The 13,998-nt window shown below is 34.6% G+C and overlaps 1 protein-coding gene across 3 annotated transcripts in view; it reads left to right on the plus strand.

Annotated features, from left to right (window-relative positions):
- Positions 1-5,157: 5,157 nt before the first annotated feature.
- The window catches only part of CNTN6 (contactin 6), a 293,875-nt gene continuing 285,034 nt past the window's right edge, over positions 5,158-13,998 (plus strand). For 2 of the 3 annotated variants that reach the window (XM_029243101.1, XM_029243104.1), the window contains exon 1: positions 5,158-5,623. The gene's annotated coding sequence lies outside the window, so the exon portion shown is untranslated. Of the gene's footprint in view, positions 5,633-13,998 lie in introns of all 3 variants that reach the window. The other variant, XM_029243100.1, reaches the window with a different exon arrangement.

Below are 13,998 nucleotides of genomic sequence, written 5' to 3' on the forward strand. Positions count from 1 at the left end.
TATTCTACTGGGAAGTGTTGGGACGAAGACGAACACTGTGCTTTTTGTTTTTGTTTGTTTGTTTGTTTGTTTGTTTTCCTTTGGTACCAAGAGAGAAGAGGAAATAGCAGCATGAAGGGAAATGCTCCCTGAGGCCGTGAGGGGAAAAACAGCCCCGTCTCATAGTTCCCTGAAGTTGACTTAACTGCTGAAGGAATTCTGTGGCAGAATTGAGACATGCATTACACCCATCAGCCTGTGCCTAATGTCGGGGGTCCTGTCGAATGAGGCTGTCCTACTGAGCTGGGTAGAACCTGAAATGTAGGTCTCAATGTCTCCCAGACCATGTGGGCACGTGGCAAATATCTGCACACAGAAAGACTCCCAACTCCATGCCTCAGCCAGACTGAGAAGAAAGAGAGAGATTCCAATACGAATGCCAGATACCACACTAAATGCAAATGCACTAAGCTACCCTATCAGAAAGCAGAGCCACATTGGGTTGAAAAAGCCCAACTACATTCCACATATGTGTGTTAATATATGGTATTTGTTTTTCTCTGACTTACTTCACTCTGTATGACAGACTCTAGGTCCATCCACGTCTCTACAAATGACCCAATTTCATTCCTTTTTATGGCTGAGTAATATTCCATTGTATATATGTGTCACATCTTCTTTATGCATTCATCTGTCAGTGGATATTTAGGTTGCTTCCATGTCCTGGCTATTGTGAGTACTGCTGCAATGAACATATGTGGAATCTAGAAAAATGGTACAGCTAAACCTATTTGCAGGGCAGGAATAAGGACACAGATGTAGAGAATGGACATGTGGACACGGGGAGGGGAAGGGGGGCTGGGATGAATTGGGAGATTGGGATTGACATATATACACTACCATGTGTAAAATAGATAGCTAGTGGGAACATGCTGTGTAGCACAGGGAGCTCAGCTCGGTGCTCTGTGGTGACCTAGATGGGTGGGGTGCGGGAGGGAGGGAGGGAGGTCCAAGAGGGAGGGGATATATGTATGCATATAGCTGATTCACTTTGTTGTACAGCAGAAACTAACACAACATTGTGAAGCAGCTATACCCCAATTAAATAAAAGAAAGCCCAACCTTATGATGATTACGAGAAAGACAGCTAAAACAAAGTGGCAAAAAATTTTGTTAATGTGCAAGTGTATATAGGAAAATGCAAACCAGAAAGTAGGGATGCCAAATAGAATTCAAGTCCAAGAGATGTAAACAAGTTTAAAAGGATTCCTAAAGATGTTATAATATCATAAAGATGCAATCATATGTATATATATATACATATACGCTCATAAAGCTGCAACTCACTGTATAGGTAGGTAGAGAATAGATAGATAGATACTATATATAGTATATATATCTCACTATAGTGAGATACATAGTGATATATATGTACACGCACACACACACACATAACATTTATCTATTAAGCACTCTAGCAGGAGAATATGTAGTGCAAAAGCTTCTTGAAAAATACGGATTACTTGATTTAAAAAATCTTTGTGGGAGAAATTTAATACGCTTTTCACAGAATTTGACATGTCAAATAGACAAAATGTAAAAAGGAATATAAAGATTTGAATAATATAATCAATATTAATATTGAATTCTTGAGCCAGACTGCCTGGGTTTGATCCCTCCTTTACACTATCTACTGCCTAGATGCTCTTAGACAATTTAGTTAACCTCTATGTGCTTCAGTTTCCTTGTTTGTTATACATGGAAAATAATAACACTAATCAGGTTATTGTGAGGATTAAATAAATAATATAAAATACTTAAAACACTACCTGGCACATATTTTGAGCTATAAAAGTTACCTCTCAATGTCACCATCATCACCGTCATCATCATTGTCCCCTAGAAAAATAAAAATGAACCAAATTGACACAGGTAGATCAAAAAGGATTGAAAGGACTAACAATCATAGAGATTGTAGAGGACAATTTTCATTGTCCACTAAAATCAGTAATAACAATAATAGCAAAAACAATAATATTTGGTCAGAATGATAGGCTTGTCAATAATTATTTTTCCAAAACCTGTAAGAAAAACTACTACTACCATCATCATCATTTAATTTATTAAAACCCAACTTTATAAGATATACTTTACATGAAATAAAATATACCCACTTGTAGAGTATGAAAACATTTGTCAAATGTACATACCAGGTAACCACTATCACAATCAAAACCAATATTTTCAGCACTTTAAAATATCCCGATGCCCAGCTGCAATTAATCTTCTCCCACCTCAGCCTTAAGCAACCATTTTTTGTTTTCTGTCAGTATAAAACTGCCGTGCCTTTTTTTAAAATATCTTTCTGTTAGCATATTATTTTCTAGGTTAATCTAAGTAATGAGTATCAGTAATTTTTGTCTTTTTAGTGCTAACTAATATTACGTTTATGAAAGTAGCACAATTTTTTAATCCCTTAATCTTCTGATGGACATTTGTGTAGTTTCCAACTTTTGGCTATTAGGAAAAAACTGCTCTGAATCTTCAGTGCAAAACTTTGTGTAGACATACACTTTCTTTTCTTTTGGGAAAATACACAGGAGTGGAGTTTCTTGGTAATAGTATTTTAAGAAACTACCAAATTGTTTTTCAAAGTAGTTTTAACACTTTACACTCTAAGCAGCCAGGAGTAAGAATTCCAGTTGTCTCACATCCTCAAAAATGCTTTGGTATTTTCAGCGTTCTTAATTTTAGTCTTTCTAATAGGTGTGCAGTGGTATTTCACTGCAGTTTTAATTTTCATTTTCCTGATGAATAATGATGTTGAGCACCTTTTTTTATGTGCTTAAATGTTATTCACATATCTTTGGTGAATTGTCCATTTATATATTTAAAAATTTTTTTAGTTGGTTGTCTTCTTGTTATTGAGTTGTAAAAATTCCTTAATGATATATTTCAAAGATCATTTTCCACTTTGACAAAGCCCAATATTTCTATTTTTTGCTATGCTTTGTGTTATTGTGTATACATATGTATGTATATGTGTGTCCTAAGAAATCTTTGCCTAGCCCAATAACTTGTATATTTTCTTTTAGAAGTTTTAAAGTTTTACTTTTAGGTCTGTGATCCATTTCAAAGTTTACTTTTAGGTTTGTGATCCTTTTTTTGCATGTGTATGTATGGTGGGTCAAAGTTAATTTATTCCAAATAAATATCCATTTGTTTAAACACCGTTTATTGAAATATGATGCTTTCATCATTGAATTATCTTGGCACCTTTGTCTAAAATCAATTGATCATATAAGTGTGGTTCTATTTTTAGACACTCTATTATGTTCTGTTGAACTATCCTGCCAATACTACACTGCTTTGATCAATTTAGGGTAGTAGTAAGTGGTAAAATCAGAGTATAATTTCCCCAATTTTGTTCTTTATCATTTTGATTTTACTTTTCTTAGCTATTTTCATTCTATAGAAATTTTATCATCACTTGACAACTGCCACAAGAAAACTAGCTGAGATTTTGATTAGAATTATTTCAAATCTAAAGACCTATTTGTAGACAATTGACCTCTTAAAAATATTGTTTTCTAGTCCATGAACATGGTATATTTCTTTACTTATTTAGGTCTTATTTGATTTCTCTCAGTACTCCTTTATAGTTTTTAGTGTACAGACTTTAATTTAAAACTTTGAGGTTGCCAGTGATTAAAGATTAGGAAGATGAGAAGATACCAGCAAAAGTTTTTGAGCAGGAACAGCTAGTGAGACAGGGAACAGTGGGGAGAAACAGCCAATTAAATTGGATTCAAGGGAGAAAGGAAAAGGATGATGAAGACCATGAGTATAGACAATTCATTCAAGGTGCTTTAAAAAAGACAGAACTGGTGATTCTGAAAAGGGGGACAAGTAGCTGGAACAGTGTTTGAATATGTAAGACAGCACAGTAACTAGAGCACAGTGGAGGACCTGGCCTGAGGAAGGAGCATGGTCTTTGAATATGGGGCAGAAGCATTAGAGATTTGAGTCAAGGGGTGTCCTTTAAACTAAATGAATTCCTCTTCATTGAAAAACTTACTACATTATGACTATTTTTCTCATACCTCCTCAGAAAAATTCAGCATGTTGGAATTTTTATAAATAAACAACATTTTGATTTCAAAAAAGAGAGATGCCTTTAACTTAAAAAGTTTTGCAGTTCAACTAAGACAAATATCCCTATAAAATAATTCTTCCAATTTGCCTCCCCATGAATTAAAAGACTAGTACAGACCATTTTGAGTTTACCTAGTGTTATGAAGCATTAACTCCTCTTTAAACCCTCCTATAATGTTTGTTAGACCCTGTGTAGAAATGAGGTATGTGACTGACATATTTACAGAAGAATGTAATCATAGAAATCCATAGAATGTAGTCATAACACTCAGTCATAGAAACTTTCTGGCTCATCAGATAAAAGAAAACTGAGTCTGAAAGATACCATATTTGATTTGTGGATTTCATCTTCCCAGTATCTATTTACTTTAAGATGTAAAAAGTGCAATTTCTTTTTATTACAACATGAAAATAAGTTCAAGCAATTTTTCTGCTCTCATGTTGTAGCCATGTGTGTATTTGTTGGTGTCTCTGCATGCAGGTGGTCTTCCTATTTCTTAGCTTTTATTCAACAAGCTGTTGCTTCCTTCAAAAGCAATACCAAAACTCAAACATATTAAAAAGTTTAGTTGAAGGGCTGGATGTGAAACACAAACAGCATTCTTTTCCTTACAGAGTTGTTTTGCAAACACATATACAGTGGCTCTCGGCCTCAGGAGATTACACATATGTAGCCTGAGAGAGCAGCTAATACTCTTTTGGCCTTTAGTTTCTTTATGTGTTTACCTGTCTTTTGGAAGCCTCATGCACGTATTTTAAAAATATGGTTTAGAAAGGATTCAGTGACAGTGCATAAGATCCTTGGGTTTTATTTCCCTTTTCTCTTCACCCTAACGAGTCGCAGGAGCTATAGGCATGAAAGCTATAAGAAAGCTTACGTTTGAATACAGGCTAAATTAGGGCAGACACTTGACCAGCTTAATCTTTGCTTGCAAATGACAATGCAGTGAAACCAGAGGAAGAAAAAAATTTACTTCTTTTCCTGTTGGAAACCTAATAAGTAGTTAGCCTGACCCAGTTTTCAATAAGAGAGATTTTCTGATGACCCAACAGGAGTGACTATCTCTAGTCAAAAAAAAGGGGAGGGTGAATTTAATCTTTCATGCCACTGGAATGGCAGCTGCTCTCAGCATTCTCTGATTCTGTGAAGGATGATGAAGATAGAACTGCCTTTTCAATGTACGGAGAATTTTCCTTTTGAATATTCCAAACGGGAGATTTGCACATGTGCCTCAAGAACTAATTGTCTAGGTTCCGTCAGTAATGCAGCAGGAGAGGAGCGTGTTTTATGCTTAAGACCAGAGGAGAGCCACGCAGTACTCAGTGGATAAAAGGCTTGCGGTCCCAGCTGGGAAAAAGAGTCCCATTATCTCCCAGCTGCATAGACATTCCATACGGCTTGGTTCTGCCTGGATGCACAGCATGCCTGGCTGAGAGCTTGAAACAGAGTTCTGCAGAAAAATTGTACAGATCCCGAGACATTTCCCTGGTAAGATCTGTAAGTACAAAATTCTGCTGTCTGCTGCAATGAGAATATTGCTGGGCAAGCTGCAGCTTTTCTTCCTTTCAGTGTCTTTGTATTAGCATAACAGGTAAAATCTGGGGTTGGGGGAGAAGTCTCTGCTTTATTTATGCTGTGTTTCTATGATGCTGATGCTTAAAATACATTTATTCCTGTGAAAGAAAACGTATTGAGTCTGTATTCGGAGGAGCTTAGGATCAAACCAGGGAGAGACTACAGGTATATTTTTCAGCGTTTCACTAGTCTTTGCTGCAGTAAAACTAATGGGCAAGATGGGATGACTGCTAATTCTGGTACTTTCAGACGGCTTCACGCCCTTTCTGTAATGGCAAATGGGAAAATGTTATTGCTAAATTTTTTTCATCAAAGGGTAAAGGGGTGGGGTTTACAGTGTCCAACGGATGATTTAAAGGAATGTTTATAAAAAGTTTCCTGGGGGAGGGTTTTAGTTAGGGGAGCAAAGCAAGACTGGAGGTCACATGAGCTCACCAAATTTATCTGGTATTTTGCCTCTTATGTAGCTTCTAGATAATAGCTTCTGGAGTTTCCATTTATAATAGTTAAGCTTGTCAGTGTTAAGGTATGTATAATACTTTATGGAAAGTTTCAAAAGTTGATGACTTGGGAATAAAACTTTTAAGAGCTCTGAGATTAGCCACATATAACCCATTATGTTAATGGAATATTGTCAACATTGGGGGTTTGGGGGGATATTGGAATTCATAATTTTGCTTCTCCAATTGTAAACTACTTACGTTTAAATAATCAGCATCCTGACTATGTCCTCTGAGAAACATTCACAGAATGACTAAATAGAAGAGGAAAAAGTAGGGAGAATAGTAGAATTACACAGAATCAATTCGGAAAATGAGGTATTCATAATCTTATCTAAAGTGGCAATGTTTTTCAAAGGTCTTATAAAAAAAAGAAGCCATATGTTGAATACTGAATTGCTTGTTTTGAACAATTTTCATTTGCCTCATGGGTTTGTTTATCATCTTTTTTTTGATTATTGTTTTTAAAGACTACCAATTTATGTGCATTGTATTTTATAAAAAAAAAAGAGACATTTAAGCAAACTCTCCCTTGACCCTCCCTTCTTTTACATACGTGTAAACCTACACAAATTCACAAAACAGATACAAAAATACTGACGAGATTTGTATAACAAACAGAAATACAGAGTCATTTTATCTTTGATGCTTCAGTGATTTTTTTTTAAAGCAACAACATGGCTATGCAGTCCAAAGATTTCAAATATATAAATCTGCAAACTTTTATATAAGGCTTTATATGAGGTTATATAAATGCATAACTTATCACGTCTTAGCAAAAAAAAAGCCCATCAACTACTGTGCATTACTTCTTTGAACATTTCCAGTGAAGTACCAGAATAGTTTTTTTTTTTTAATTCTCCATGTAACTTTCCTTAATAAAAAAGAATTTACATTGCCATTTAGAAAATTATTACATACTTGGTCTAAACTCAGACAAAACAAATTAATTATCTTGTAAAAAGCCTGTGAGGTATATTGTTTGCATACTTTATTTTTTCTGACAAATAAAATACTCAGTAGTACAAAAGTAAATTTGTACCTCTTAAATTATTTTAGTGGAGGAAGGTTATGAAATTATTCATTTATGTATTTAACCTCATGTTATTTAGAATGCAGTAGCATTAGCTATACTCATTAAAAATAACTCAAACATAAAAGTTTGAAAAAGAAATCTCAACACTCATAAATAACAACCATGAAATTTAAAGACTATCATTGGAGAGATCCAATGCCGATGCCTAAATGAGAAAGAGAAAGACTTTGGTAAGAACAATTTCTTACCGTACATATTTAATTTTGTTTTTACAAATAAGAAGTATTTAAATAACATGATCAATGATTGATAGATAGATCCATAGATAGATATTTTTAAAAGGATATGATTTTACCCTACTCTTTAAAAAAGGTACTGAATTTAATTTCAGATTTGGATTAAGCAGAAAAAAAAGGAGTTGGTATGAAACTGAAGAAATGACTAAATTTGGGGTATTCATTTCTTTGCAACAGAGATTAGTTCCAGAAAAATTATCTTAGAGTTAAGAACAAGTATGAAAATGTTAATAGTTTCAACTCATTTTTAAAATGCATGTTTATTAAACAATCTCTTATAAGTCCTTGTTGTGATAAAGAAATTAGCACATGTACTTTATGATTATCTCCCTTACACATACCACCTGAATTTTAATTATATTATCAGTTTTACATTACTGAGATTTACAGTATTTACATCCTGGCTTAATTCCTACAGTCTTGGTTTGGACTTATTTCAAATTTGAACGGATTCAGTCCTTACCAATTGCTCAATTCACCATTCCTGTATTCTTTATTTTGAATTATTTCTCAGGTTGTTGGAGGTCACTGTTAAGTAGTACCCCTCCACCAAAGAAACTGTCATAGATGCTGTATTTTCTCTGTGCTTAGATAGACTGTTTCTTCCATTTGCCTTATACATGAAAGACAAGTTATCTTTGTTGAATCAAACTTATATTTTCTTTCAGAAATTTGTAAATATTTATAAACAAAGCTGAGGACACTTCCCATATTGAATGGTGCTGCCCAGTGGTTTTTAGATATGTTTGAAATTTTCATCCTTGTATATAACTTGCTTTTATTGTGATGGATGTCCACATGATTCTTGTTTGTCTGTTTGTGTTTGCCAGAATATGTTCTGAAGTTGGTCGGTCTTCATCAACTTTGCTTGAATATGGTGTACTCCATTGATCTGAGGTTCTTTTATTTCCAAATTTTTTGTTGTTACACTATGTACTTAATTTTTTCCCAGAGAATGGGGAGATTGTTTTTATACTGCTTCTTTTCTTCGGGATCACCAATTATGGGCATGTTGGATCTCATTTGTATGTCTCCAATATCTATCATATTATCCAAATTATTTTTAATTTTATACTTTTTCAGTTCACTTTTTCTTTTTTAAAATATATGCAGAAGATATTAAATCTATGCAAGAGTAACTGTCTAAGCACTTTCCCCAAGCTGGGGCTGATTCTTCTTGAGATTTATGTTTTTTAACTGCATTTCCCTTTGTTCCCCCCACCCCATGATCTGCTTTTCCTTTCAAAATATATGCATGAAATATGAATAAGCAGAACACAGATGATTTTTAGGGCACTGAAACAATTTTCTATGATACTATAATAGTAGATACATGTCATTATATATTTGTCATAGCCCACAGAATGTACAACACCAAGAATGAACCCTAATATGAACTGTGGGTTTGGGGTGATGGTAATGTAACAATATAGGTTCAACAATTGTAACAAATTGTAGAACCATGTATCACTGTGGTGGGAATGCTGACAGTGGGGGACGCTCTTCACATGTGTGGGCAGGGTGTATAAGCTAGCGGGTTTGAGGGCAAACTGCATTCTCCTAAAAGTAAGAGAAAGAGAAAGTAACTGTCACTTTTCCCTGACACATCCCCCCTTAGGTCCATGTTTCTTCGGACTTTGACAGTGATGGAAATGTGCGTCAGAGTCTGTGTTTTGGGGTAACCCCTACTCACATTTTTCATTGAAAACAGAGGGTTTTTTGCTTTGTTTTTGTATCCCACTACCATCATGTTTTTCTTTCTTCCTTGTTTCTGCAGAATAAATGAGGAATAGAAATCTCTTTAAGGAACTTTAAGTAAAAATCTTTCAGTTGGGGAAAATTCTTTTAAGTGGAAATTTCATTAGAAAATTAGAAACTAAATTATTCTCATTCATATTGACAAGAGCTATTTTAGTTAAAATTGATTTCATGTGCACTATGTATTCTAGTATTAAATACTTGTTATAGTAAAGGCATAACACAGGGCATACTAGAGAAAAAAAGAAAAAAAAACCCAGAGTCATTGGGCATTCTTTTGATCTCCTATTAGTCTTTCATGATGAAGTCTATGGCTTACTTAACTATCCTGCAATGAATCCTAAGGTAATTTACAGTGAATTTGAGTCCTAGTAGCATGAATCAAAATTAGCACTCTCAAATATTTTATGGTGGTAGAGCGGGTATAAAACTTACACATAATTGGTTTCCAATTAAATGAATAAACGAATGAAATTACTTAGGTATTGATATTTTTGAAAGAAGCAATAAAAGAATCATGTATCCTATGAAGTAAAAAATGAATGATCTTACTGGTAAAACATGTTCCATTAAGTTCCATTCTCTTCATGGCTATAAAGTGGTAAGCAGGATTCTGAAGGCAGGCCACTTGAGCTGAAGTGCCACCCATCAGTTATATACCTGCTCTTCTCTACATCCAGTACAGAATAGCTTTGTTGCCTTAAGTGAGTTACTTAGCCTCTCTTTAGCTCAGTTTCCCCATCCCTAATGGAGAGAATAATAGTACTGACTTCAAAGTACTAGCAAGAGGATTAAATAGGTTAATACGTGAAAACACCTTGGAAGAAAGCCTTGAAATTAGTAAGTACTCTTTGTATTAGTTGTTTAATTGTTTTTATGTTAGTATCACTACTATAACATTTGTCTATAAGCTTTGGGATCAAGTGGGAAAAATAATAGAAAACAATGAAAAGAATGAATATTACAATCATCTATTCAATTATATTGGGTATTTAGTAGACAATTAAATTTGGAGGTGTAAATCACAATAAGATATGAAAATGGAGCTCAGGGAGCATTATGAGAGATTTAGAGATGCTGGCCCTAAGATTCATATAGCTTAAAAATAGAAGTGATATTTCGGCATAGACCAATCAGGCCTGATCAAGAAAAAAGATTTATTTAATTTTCTGATTATAAATTCAATGCACAGAAAAACATTTTTAAAAAAGTCATAATTCCTTTCACCAAGAAAAGCCATGACAAAATGCTTATGCATTTCTTTCCTGTTGTTACTAAGGGCTTTTTTTTTTTAAATTAAAATTTTAATGTCCTAAAAAAGTAATACATGCAGCTCGAAACAACAGTAATAAAATTTGAAACTACAGCAAAGGTAGTAAAATAAAAATACCTTCCTACACATTTCTAGTCCCACTTCCCAGAGATAATTTCAACAGTTTATTTTATTGTATTTATTGTTTACTGCCTTTTATTGGATTGATAAATATATTATTTATATATTTTTTACTAGCTTAAAAATTGGATACTCTATCACATTTTAGTGAACATAAATATTCTAACATAAAATATAACTTTATATTTTCTAAAAAAGCTAGAGATAATATATAAATCCTCTTCACAAACAGGACCATGACTTGTTTAAATTTTCTCCAAGATATTTTACCCAGTGTCTGCCTTTCTACCATTTTATTTTCACTTCATTTTTAAACTGCTTCCAATATTTTTAACTAAGCTTATTTTAAAGTTAAATTTTGATTGTTCAACTAGTTTTCATTTTTAGAGACAAATTATTCCATTACTTGTGTCTGCTGGATTTCCCTCATGGTGGCTCATTCTTTCTGGTGTTTATGATTTCCTTTTATGGCAAATTCATCTTCAGCAGATGTCGCTTTCCATAAGAGACCAGCATCATGTGAGTAGAAGATGCTTCTCTATAGCATTGCTCCACTTTTGCCTCTAGGGTGGCTCTATAATTTCCCCGTTTTGGACTACTTTCTATGTTAACTTTTTGGCCTAAAATTACCTCATCATGCAGATGGAATAAATTTGAGCCCTACAACCAAGCCTGGGATAAACTTGGTGTTCTGGCTACCTATGACAGACTCTTTTTCCACCAGATAAGCAGAATCCTTCAGGATCCCCTGTTTCATGCAGGGTCCTTTTCTCCTTGGATTATTTTAGCTTTACCACCTCCTCACCAGTCTATGTTTGAGTGTCCTCTTCATTTTTGGTTCCCTGAGCATTTTTTGTTTTCATTTACAACCTTGGTTATATACATTTTTATATTTGTTTTAAAGTATATTGTACCTAGATAGTATTTTATGCATCTGTGGTGGAAATGATAACTTTCTCATTATACTGCATAATATCATATACTTCCACATTGACTCGAATTTTCCCCATCTGCTTTCTATCTTTTAGAAAGTCATCAAATTTCTGGCTTACTGTTTTTTTTTCTTCCTGGCCCTCTATGATTTCATATATTTCTTTTGGTATGTTTTGGATCAATTCAATGGTACGTTAGGGGTGGAGGCATACACTCATTCCAAAATATTAAGCTGAAAGTTAATTCTGAGGGTTTTTTTTTTTTTAATTTAATTTTATTTATTTTTAGCTGCGTTGAGTCTTCGTTGCTGTGTGCGGGGTTGCTTTCTCCAGTTGCGGTGAGTGGGGGCAACTCTTTGCTGTGATGTGCGAGCCTCTCACTGTGGTGGCCTCTCCCGTCTCGTAGCATGGGCTCCAGGCGCGGGCTTCAGCAGTTGTGGCTCATAGGCTCTAGAGAATAGGCTCAGTAGTTGTGGCACACGGGCTTAGCTGCTCCACGGCATGTGGGATCCTCCCGGATCAGGGCTCGAACCCGTGTCTCCTGCATTGGCAGGCGGACTCTTAACCACTGTGCCACCAGGGAAGCCCCAATTCTGAGCTTTAAAAATAGATTTTTCTCAGAAATTAGAGATGGTTACTTTCCTTAATTTTTAAGTAATTTGCTAGATTCTCACGTTATCTAACAAGAAATGGTTAAAGCCAGCTGTATCTGTGTTTCCATTGGTTCCACAAACATTAACTTACTAAAGTGTCTGATTCAGTCCAAAGGGACAGTTCATTCAATAAGAAACTATGCTAGGTAATAGTCTAGAATTTAGTTAGAAAAGCTGAACGTTTATATATTCTTTGGGAGTGGTAGCTATATTAATTCTTTAAATTTAACGATGTGCAAGTTCTTAAAATGTAGCAGCAATTATTGAAAATGTTTTTTAGCACAGCAATTCCTAATGACACAGTAAAGCTGAGTGCTAAACAGACCATTCTTCCTTTAGGTGGCTTCTGCTGATTAAAGTGAGAATATTGGGGTGGATGTGTTTTAAAAGCTCTTTAAAAGTCTCCTTTTAAGGCCGGAAGGAAAGACTCAAATATGACATTTTGCAAAGTTTCTAGTAATTTCTCACTCTTGTGTGTAAAAAAGCCAATATGGACACTTTACTTTCAATACTTTTATTTTATTATTTCAAAGTTTAATCTATTTGGCTTCTATTACATTTGCATGACTGACAAGGCTGTGTAAGGAGCTGTATATAGAGAATTCTGTGGTGTCTTTGTAAATGTCAGGAGTGCATTACACTTGTTGGAATAGAGCTCTTAGCCAAAGAACCTAACTTTCCTCTCTGACATCCATCAAATTTCTCCAATAGTAAAGAGCAGCAAATGAAAGAGGTCAGAAACCAGATATGCTGCTAATTTTCTATCGGCTGATATGAGTAAATTAAAGAAATTCCTTAAAGTTTTATTGAGATGAAAAGCTTATAGTTACTCAAGGTTTGATAGAAGGAAAGTTTTTTCAAATATGTTACGTTAAGATGTTTTCTAGGCATTTAATATTGTTAGTCAGCAAATTCTTAAACATGCTTAATTGTGAATCTGTGGTGCTGACAGGTATGCTAATTCTTACATTCCTATATCTAAATTAACACAAAAGTGTGTATTCAAGAGTTCTCTTAAAATTAAGTTTTCTTAAAATAATATACGTGTTTTTCAGAGATGCCGACATTATTGTTATTTTGTGCCAACTGTGTCTATATGGTTTGTAGACAAGAGAATGAGGCCTCTATCTGCTTCTTCCTTTCAAGCTATAGGGCACTTTCGTGGGGAAAACTGTCTTAGCTGACTTCACTCTAGTTTCATCTATTTTTGTAAGATGGTCAGAGTGATTATGCAATGACAGAAACAGCTTTCTTATAGAAAAAGAGAGAATGGAATTTAAAAGAAAAATAACCTATTTGCCCTGTGTGGTTCAACATAGAAACCCAAATAGAAGTTTTCATACATTTACACACACACGTCCATCATCTGCACAATACTTGAGCCAACTTCTTTTACCATTAGTGACTTCTTCACTTAAAAGGTAAAAGTCCTCAAGTCCATTCTCTACGTCTGTGTCTTTATTCCTGTCCCGCTCCTAGGTTCTTCAGAACCATTTGATTTTGTTTTTTGTTGTTTTTTTAGATTCCATATATATGTGTTAGCATACAGTATTTGTTTTTCTCTTTCTGACTTACTTCACTCTGTATGACACGGGGAGGGGGAAGGGTAAGCTGGGACGAAATGAGAGAGTGGCATGGGTATATATACACTAGCAAATGTAAAATAGATAACTAGTGGGAAGCAGCCACATAGCACAGGGAGATCAGTTCAGTGCTTTGT

Source organism: Monodon monoceros, unplaced genomic scaffold (assembly GCF_005190385.1).
Source record: "Monodon monoceros isolate NGI ecotype Baffin Bay Population unplaced genomic scaffold, NGI_Narwhal_1 Super_Scaffold_3, whole genome shotgun sequence".
NCBI classification, from domain to species: domain Eukaryota; kingdom Metazoa; phylum Chordata; class Mammalia; order Artiodactyla; family Monodontidae; genus Monodon; species Monodon monoceros.